This window comes from Octopus bimaculoides, chromosome 1 (assembly GCF_046866305.1).
Source record: "Octopus bimaculoides isolate indiv1 chromosome 1, ASM4686630v1, whole genome shotgun sequence".
Classification (NCBI taxonomy): domain Eukaryota; kingdom Metazoa; phylum Mollusca; class Cephalopoda; order Octopoda; family Octopodidae; genus Octopus; species Octopus bimaculoides.
Genome location: NC_142928.1, coordinates 140,347,519 through 140,357,518, shown reverse-complemented (window position 1 = coordinate 140,357,518; position 10,000 = coordinate 140,347,519). Strand labels below are relative to the sequence as shown.

Below are 10,000 nucleotides of genomic sequence, written 5' to 3'. Positions count from 1 at the left end.
AAAGTTGCAGTTTTATCTTGTATTTCTACATTTCGGGGTGATGACCCCTTCTTCAGGACATCTGGAAAAACAGGTAGTTGGAAAAAGTCGTTGCTCAGATGTGTGTGTATGTGTGTGGGAAGCAGAGGAAGAAGGAGGTATGTGACATGCGCAGCTAGTCTGCTTCATGTATTTCCTTTCTGCTGTTCATGGTTGGTCTCAATTTGTGTTTAAGGAGTGTTTCCCTAATTCTGAGATTGCCCCTGTTGCGTTGGTTTGCTTTGATGGAAACTTTGAAATTCTGGGTTTGGCATTTCCAAAGGTGTTTCTTTATTGAAATATCCGTGTGCATATGCATATGCTTTTTTATGTAGTTTCCTAGTGGTGCTCCCTATGTAAGATGCTCCCCAATTACAGCAGACTACTTTGTATACTAATAGGCTCTCGAGCATGTTTTGTGTCGTTGATGGGGCAGTTGGTGAGTGTGCACCACGCGGTGCTCTCAGTGGTATTTTTCCTCGACAGAACTTTCCTCGAGGCGACTACACTACTGATGCATACGACGACATCGCATGCGTTAAGACATATTTCGTTCGTTATTCGGGCGTATTTTCTTTAAACGGTTGCCCTTAATTCGTCGACTGTTTCCGATTCTTCACCATAAACTTTATATTTTATGTATCTCCATATTCAGTATTCTACTGAACCTCCTCATTCAATCCACCTGTTTCGCAAAATCTCATCAATGTAGGCCCTTACACTACTGTGGTTGTATACCCCATCTAACTGAAATAAAAGTCCTCAAAGACCTTGAATATTTGGCATGACAAATTATCGGAGCAAATTCATGTAAATGGGACCATTCACAGTATCGTCAAAAAAGCATGGTCCAGTTAGCTCTTTTAATGATAAGCCGCTCCATACAGAAACTGCTGGTAAATCAACATAATGTATCTCCGTAAGATGAAGATACTTAGATCTCCAGTAGGTGCAATTGTGGCCTTTAAGCTATCTAATTTAAACGTAGCCTCATCACTCCAAAAACATCTTTGTTGGAAAGTATGCATCTTCTATACATCTTGTCAAGTACCATTCGCAAAATTCCTCTCTTCTGTCCGGATCATCTTCACTGAGAGCATTGACTATTCTTGGAATGTAACTTTTTCCAATGACAACGCTTCAAAATGCTATGCACCCTTGATTTTAAAATTCCTATGTCACAACTCACTTGTTGGACAGATTTTCTTTAACTCTGACAATATGTTTTTAACATCCGTTCTTGCTTTGTGGGTGATCATCGATGTTTGCGGTGACCCGGAGCATTTCTTGTGGACATTCTGAGCACTTCCATCTGCTTGAAACTTATCTTTAATTCGAATGATGGTAAGTCGTTTAGATTGATCTGTTTGAAACTCCTTCTTAAACTTTTTAGCACTTCGACTGCATTTTCAAACTTCCAGAAGTTTGAAATATTTCCTTTTCCAAGAAATATTTCCTTTGTTCAAAGTTTAGCCTGGCTTCCTTCCTTATTTCCGATGGGTTAAATCTAAAAGACAATGGAAATTAGGTGCTATCAGCTATTAATGTGTTCATGTGGGCACACATTTTTGGAACACCTTACGTTTGTGTGTATCTCTCTCTCTCTCGCTCTAACTCTCTCCCTCTCTACCCATCCATCCATCCATTCATCCATCCATCCATCTATCTATCTATCTATCTATCTATCTATCTATCTATCTATCTATCTATCTATCTACCTATCGATCTATCTATCTATCTTTACACACATATATGTATATGTGTGTGTATACGACGGGGTGCAGAAAAGCTCCTGACTTTGGGTAAAAGAAAATACAGGAGGATCAGTTTATCATGAGTTTATTCAACATATTCCCCTATCAGATTCACACTTATTGCAGTCTGCATACGCACTTATATATGTCAGAAGGCAGCTACCACTTTCTGCTACTAGGAAAAAGTGGAACTGAATGTGCTTCAGAAAAAAGTGTGCTGAGTGGTTCCAAATAATTCTTGTACAGCTGATTCTGTGTGTGTGTGTGTGTGTGTGTGTGTGTGTGTGTGTGTGTGTGTGTGTGCGTGCGTGCGTGCGTGAGTGCTTGTGCGTTTTCGAAAAAGGGAAAGAGACTCAGAGATACGGTAAAGTGGAAAACAAAGTTGACCACAGCGGCATTTGAACTTAGAAATGTAGAATCAGAAGAAACATTGCAAAGCATTTGTTAACGATACATCTTATCTGAACTTTGTATATATATATATATATATATATATATATATATATATATATATGTATATATATATATATATATATATATATATATATATATATATATATATATATATATATATATATATATATATATATATATATATATATATATATATATATGTATATATATATACAATATTGTATTACATAATTTTTATTTCCTACTATTATCGAACTGTTATGTGACGCAATAAAAATTATATAAGAATACATTTTCCTTCCGTTAATGAACTAAGGTGGTGAATATTTATGCCGTCACTCATCCTCCAGGAAATATCAGCTAAATCTTTTCAAAATCACCCGTTATCTCATTAATGAAAGACCAAATGCGTTTTTCCTCATATGTATCAGGACTGATATAATTTTATATAAAGTTCATAGAGAACTGTACACTAGAGATATAGCGTTTTTGAGTCATATATATATATATATATATATATATATATATATATATATATATATATATATATATATATATATATATATATATATATATATATATATATATATATATATACATATATGTGTGTGTGTATGTGCAATATGTATTACACATATGTATTTTATATGCATATACATATACGTCCATACAGATGTACGCATACGCAGACATATATTTCACACACACACACATAGTAAAACTGCACACACTCGTATGCAATACACAGCGTATGTAGTCATGTCTTCGGGTTGGAAACTTTTAGATAACATTAACCAATATATATATATATAGAATTCTTAAATGCATGTATGTATGTTACTATATACATGTATGTATGTATGTATGTATATATATATATATATATATATATATACACGCATCAATAGCTATGATAATATATCATAATATATATTCTCCGTAACTTACAAAGCCTTCTGGTTTGTTTATAAATATTGTATATATATATATATATATATATATATATATATATATATATATATATATATATATAAAACTCATTTGTCACAAGGTGGTTTATATGTATAGGTATATGTGTGTGTATGTATATGTATGTGTATATATATATATATATATATATATATATATATACACACACAGACATACACTCACACACATATATACACATCGTATTTTGTTTTTTCTTGCATCAAATTCATTATTTCTCCATAGTTTCCTCCGGTTGAAATCTCACGTCAACTTGATATACAATATATGCGCGCGCGTGTATGTATCCACACGTACGCACTCACATGCATATCATATAAACGATATCTATATGTGTATGTGTGTGTGTTTGTGTGTGTATACACGCGTACATTATGTATTTATATATTCACATATAAAATTTCACTTCTTAGTTACGAAGATCCAAGTTTGGTCCCATTGCGTGGTATCTTTGTCAGATGCGTTTTAACTCAGTAGATGGAATAGTTTGAAAACTCTTCGTGTGGATTGAACCCAGTAATCAAATATCCATCCTCATCATACTCTGTTATGTTTATTCTTCTCGAGAATTACGTCAGTAGTACACACGTCTGTAGAATACGCAGCTTCATCGGATTAATGAGAAAAAAAGTATTCAAATTTCTTATTATTTTCCGTAAAATATTCGTTTATGAGTGAATAAAAATATGAGATAGAAAAATTATACAGACTGTTAATTTCTATTAGAAATGGACGAAGTTTCCTCGGTAATCTGTGGGTTTGTGTCTGTAACTGTCTATTTATTTCCGATTGTAAGTGCGTGCGCGTACGCAAAGAATGATATACTCGCGCGCGCACACACTTGTTTATACGTACACTTTCATATTTTCATTTATCTATCAATTCATACATACACACACACACACACACACACACACACACATATATATATAATTATATATACATATATATTCATACATATATATATATATATATATATATATATATATATATATATATATATACATATATGTATATATTCATACATATATATATATTCATAAATATATGTATGTATATATATACATATATATATATGTGTATATATATTCATATATATATATGTATATATATTCATATATATATATATATATATATATATATATATATATATATATATATATATATATATTCATATATATATATTCATATATATATATATATATATATATATATATATATATATATATATATATATATATATATATATATATATATATATATATATATATATATATATATATATATATATATGAATTCATATATATATATGTATATATATATATATATATATATATATATATATATATATATATATATATATGTATATATATATATATATATATATATATATATATATATATATATATATATATATATATATATATATATATATATATGTATATATGTATATATATATATATATATATATATTCATATTCTTTTACTTATTTCAGTTATTTGACTGCGGCAATGCTGGAGCACCGCCTTTAGTCGAGCAAATTAAGCCTAGTACTTATTCTATTGGTTTGTTTTGCCGAACCGCTAAGTTACGGGGACGTAAACACACCAGCATCGGTTGTCAAGTGATGGTGGAGAGATAAACACGGACACACAGGCACACACACATACATACATATATATATATATACACACACAAATACACACACACACACACACACACACAAACACACACACACATACACATACACACACACACATATATATATAATTGAATACTATAATACTAATACTGGCTAGCACAGGGTGAAATGCGAAGGTCGTTGAGCTTTATATTGTACTTTACTATGTTTTTAACAGAATTTACCATAACTCTGTATAAAGGGTGCGTAAGGTATTTGAGGACATGCTTTTTTTGGGTCATTGCTGCATCTTTTGCTAACTCTGTATAATATTTGTTTCAGAAAATAATAATGGCAGACCCTCAGCTTACTCAAGAAATGAAGAGGCATGCTGTTATTATGGTTATAAAGGCTGAGCATAGGGATTTAGAAATATCTCGATTTTTAAAAGTTGCCAGATCTTTCGTCTACAAAGTTTGTAAGGAGTTATAGACTGAAGAGGGAAACATATCACCAGTATCAAAATAAAAAGCATTCTAAACGTCCGGAAATCATCAGAACACCTGAATTTATCCTGCAAGTTCAACAGACCATTGATTACAATCTCAGAAAGTTCATGAAGTCAATTGCAAAAGAAGGAACAGTCAGGAGTGTTGTCCACAAAGACATCAGATATAAGTCTTATGTGATGAGGAAAGGTTAATTTGTTAGAAAAAGCAAAAGAAAATTACTACATCAGATATAAAAGGCTCTTAAATAAACTGAAAAATCCGGTAGAGTTGATTTTTCTCGTTTGAGAAAAATTTCGACTAAGATCAAAAAGTTAACAAAAGAAATGACAGATGGTTATGTGCAGACTCTTCTGAAGTTCCAAGTGTTATGCATGCAACTGTCATAGTTTTAAGGGTTCTCAGCAATGAAGGACATGTGATGCCTCCTTACTTCTTTCCACAAGGCCTTAGAGTTAACTCTGCTGCCTAATTGTTAAGCCCTGGATAGACAATGTATGCAATGGAAGGCCGTATGTGTTTCAGTAAGACTGCACTATCACACATGGCTCTTGTTACACAGGAATGGATGGTTGAAAATTTTCATGATCACATAACCCCTAAAATTTGGCCTCCTAATTCTCCAGATCTCAATCCATTGGACTATTATATCTTGACTTAAAAACAAGTATTATTATATACAAATATTATTACATACACCAAAAGAAACCCAAGATCAACAATAGAAGGGAGTTACAGGAAGCTAGCTGGTTGTTGTAGCAACATCCTTCTGTGCGTGTCCACTCCACACACGCACAACAGCAACGTTCGTCAATTTCTTGAAAATGGGGTCATAACCCCGAAATATTGAATACAAGGTAAGTCTACATTAATTCACATATTTGCTTTCTTGCGATTTACCTTGCATTTACTTCGTTTTGTTTTGGCCTTACCCATGATACAAAATATTATTATATATATGCGTATGGCGGTGTGCTCTCGGAATCGTTAGTGCGCTGGCAGAATCGTTAGCGAGCTGGCAGAATTACTAGAATGCCGGGCGAAATGCATAGCGGTATTTTGTCTGCAGTTACGTTCTGATTTCAAATTCCACCGAGGTCGACTTTGCCTTTCATCCTTTCAGGGTCGATTAAGTAAGTACGAGTTACGCACTGGGGTCGATGTAATCGACTGAATCCCCCCCCCCCCACGAGCTGCTCTGTGGCAAAAGTTTGAAATAATAATAATAATAATTATTATTATTATATATATATACGTGTGTAAGGCGGCGAGCTGGCAGAATCGTTAGCACTCTGGACGAAATGCTTAGCGGTATTTCGCCCGTCGCTATGTTCTGAGTTCAAATTCCGCTGAGATCGACTTTGCTTTTCATCCTTTCGGGTTGGATGAAATACGTACGAGTTACGATGTAATTGACTTAGTTTCGACCTCTATGCTGCGCTTGTGACAAAAATTGGAAATCGTTATGTGAAAGGCGGCGAATTGGCAGAATCGTTAGCACACTGGACGAAATGCTTAGCGGTATTTCGCCCGTCGCTCCGTTCAGAGTCCGAATTCCTTCGAAGTCGACTTTGCCTTTCATCATTTCGGGGTAGATAAAATAAGTACCAGCTGAAGACAAGAGTTCGATTAGTCTCCTCCCCCAAATTTCAGGCCTTGTGCCTTTAGTAGAAAGGATTATATATATGTATGTGTGTGGATGTATGTATATATAAGTACATTTATACACGCACACGCATATCTTATAATTTCTATTCATATATTATATTGGTGACTGCAGAGGCTGTTATGAATGGCTATAAACATCATGTCCGATGACTTGGCGCAGATGTGGTTCCAATCACCAATAGAAAAATTTATATTTGGATACAAGACAGAGGTATTTTGGCTAGATTTCATCTTTGAATCTGAAGTTTGAGTTGGTATGGCTCTTGAACATAGAAAATGGTTTTAAGATTTGCTACATACAGGCATAGATAGGCTGTGAAAAACTGGGAGTTACCATATTTATTCCGGTGAAACTTCATACTACATGAGCCAATGAAGGAATTTCTATGTGGTTGTGTAGCTTGCTAGAATTATAAAACAAATCTCCTTCATATCACATCCCTACCATCTTAAAATTGTAAGAACATGCTGAACAATGTCCTAATTACCCACTGTATCGTTCTTAACATTACTATAAAGGATAGACTATTGTATAATGTAACCCTAGATCTTTCTAGGAAATTTTTCACAATAGGTGTACTTCATGAGGCTTGGCCCGAATCTTAACAATAATCACAAGAAAAACAAAAATATAGGTTTCTGTAGCTCAGTGGATTTTAAAATGGGCGAGAGTACCCCTTTTAGAGTGTTGTGTTTCACAATGAAGCATTGTAGGTATTGAGAGGTGCCGTGATTTTTCTTAGAAATGGAACGTTTAAGCAAGATGCAATATTTACATTGTAAATACATTTTCTAAAAACTGCATTTGTCGGGATAAGAATATGAATATGTCATTGCGTTATTAGTGAGCAGAAAACATGTGATTATATTAGTCCACGTTTTCTTCAGTAATTTATGAAAAAAAATTAGAATAGGGAGCAATAGTCAGATGATTCTTGAACTGACAAACGCAAGGCATTCCTAAAAATATTTATGAAAATCTTTTGTCCCGATTCTCTCTTTATTAATGAGAGAACAAAATAGAATTTTTCATTTTTATATTTGATTTGCAAAAGAATAATTCCTCACCATATCGCGGTTCACCTATCGCGGTTCACCTATCACGGTTCACCTATCGCGGTTCACCTATCGTGGTTTATTATTTAAGCTTATGTCGACTCCTACGTGGTGTTGTTTTGCATTTATGATAAAATAAATATATACAAATTATAAAAATAAAAAATATACAGTACAGTACTGTTTCTACTTTGTGGATTTTCGCCTATCGCGGGGGATTTTGGAACGTAACACCCGCGATAGTCAAGGGATTACTGTAGTCTTAATATGAACTCGTGTGTTGAAACAGATTGTGTTGTGAGTCATTATGTTAATAATAAGCACATGCATTGGTTCTATTCACTTTTATAATTATCAATCAATTTGTCAGCCATTTAACCAGTAAACAAATCGATGTTTTGATTAAATGCTGGTCAATCAATCAATTAGCTGTTTGTGAAAGTTTTTCCGTCGCGGTTCACTATCTCATCAATGACATACCCTTCCAACCAGATCTGATATAGAACGAGTACGTGTGTTTAGTGTTTATTATTGGCATAACGATCCTCCCGAGATACAACAAAACAAAATTTGCTTTTATATAATTTTTCCTTCTCCGAGATTATTTGATAAGCTTAACAGGTTGAAAGTCACTTAGTTGTATTATACATGGCAATTTCCCCTCCCCTTTTCAATTCTCCCACGTTGCTTCTATATTGCATGTGTTTGTATGATCTATAATTAGAGTTGTTGTGGCTATACTTGACAAATTCCAGTTTAGCTCTGACCGAGAAGCACTAATATTCAAAGTCATTTCGGTTGTGATTATCGTACCCTGTCCCAACTTTTTTGTATATCCGAACTACAGTGTTCAGCGTTCATTTTCCTGCAGACAACAATAGAATGTTAATTAAGGAAGATTTGACTGCTACTTCTAGCTAGTCGAGATACCACATACAGAGTCTCTTCATTGGCTTGACTAAATATACTTTATGTAACAACATTTTGTAAACAAACTTTTGGAAGCATCGGTGTGCTTCGTATTTTACAGACAAAAAAGTAATATTTCGAACGCAGTATATCCATGAAAGCAACAAAAAAGATTGGGTATTTTACCCTTATAACACGAAAAAAGTTGCCAGCGGACAGTCCAGAGTTCGTGTCCCGTTGTTGTGACTACAGGTGGCATTGTCGTCGTCGTTATTTATCAGCTCCAGGATATGACCTGTCATCAGAGACCAGACCGCGATCATTCTCTTTTAAAGATGTTAGAGTGTGAACTAATGGGGAGTTTGCTTCTATTTCTAACAGGTCGAATGACCAAGAAGACATTTCTAGTGGGATCGTGTGGCGCCCTTAGAAATTACATTTGATATAATTTACGTTGCATTTAAGCGTTATATTTTTTTCCGAAATTCTTTCATCAGTTTTATGCTGTCTTATTGTTGCAGGCTATAATTCTGCTCCTTGTCTACCTTATTTGTTGTTGTTTACTGTGTTAGCGTTTATGTTCTGCATGAAATCATATATGGTTTCGTCTACAAGTTTATTGGTGCGTCTATTGTTGATTAGATTTTGTTCAATACATGTTGCTTGTTTATGGTAAAGTGCTGCGTTAGAAGATAATTAAATATGCCCTTTTAAGTAGGGACTTAATGACATGTATCGTATGTGTGTATGTATATATACATATATATATATATATATATATATATATATATATATATATATATATATATATATATATATATATATATATATATATATGTATATATGCATATATATATATTACGTATATATATACAATTATATATACTTACAAATACGCACATATATAAATATGTCTACGTATATATGTAAGTATACATGTACACATACATATATATCTATATATGTATATACATATGTATATATATATGTGTATACATAAATATATATATACATGTGTGTGTTTATGTGTGTATACACACACACGCACACATATATGATTATG

At 33.1% G+C, this 10,000-nt stretch overlaps 1 long non-coding RNA gene across 2 annotated transcripts in view; it reads left to right on the top strand.

Moving 5' to 3' along the window:
- Window positions 1–10,000, top strand: part of LOC128248885 (uncharacterized) — a 46,404-nt gene that overhangs the window by 22,127 nt on the left and 14,277 nt on the right. For both annotated transcript variants that reach the window (XR_008265028.2, XR_008265026.2), the window contains exon 2: window positions 5,138–6,161. This is a non-coding gene — a long non-coding RNA (uncharacterized LOC128248885). The remainder of the gene's footprint in view (window positions 1–5,137; window positions 6,162–10,000) is intronic.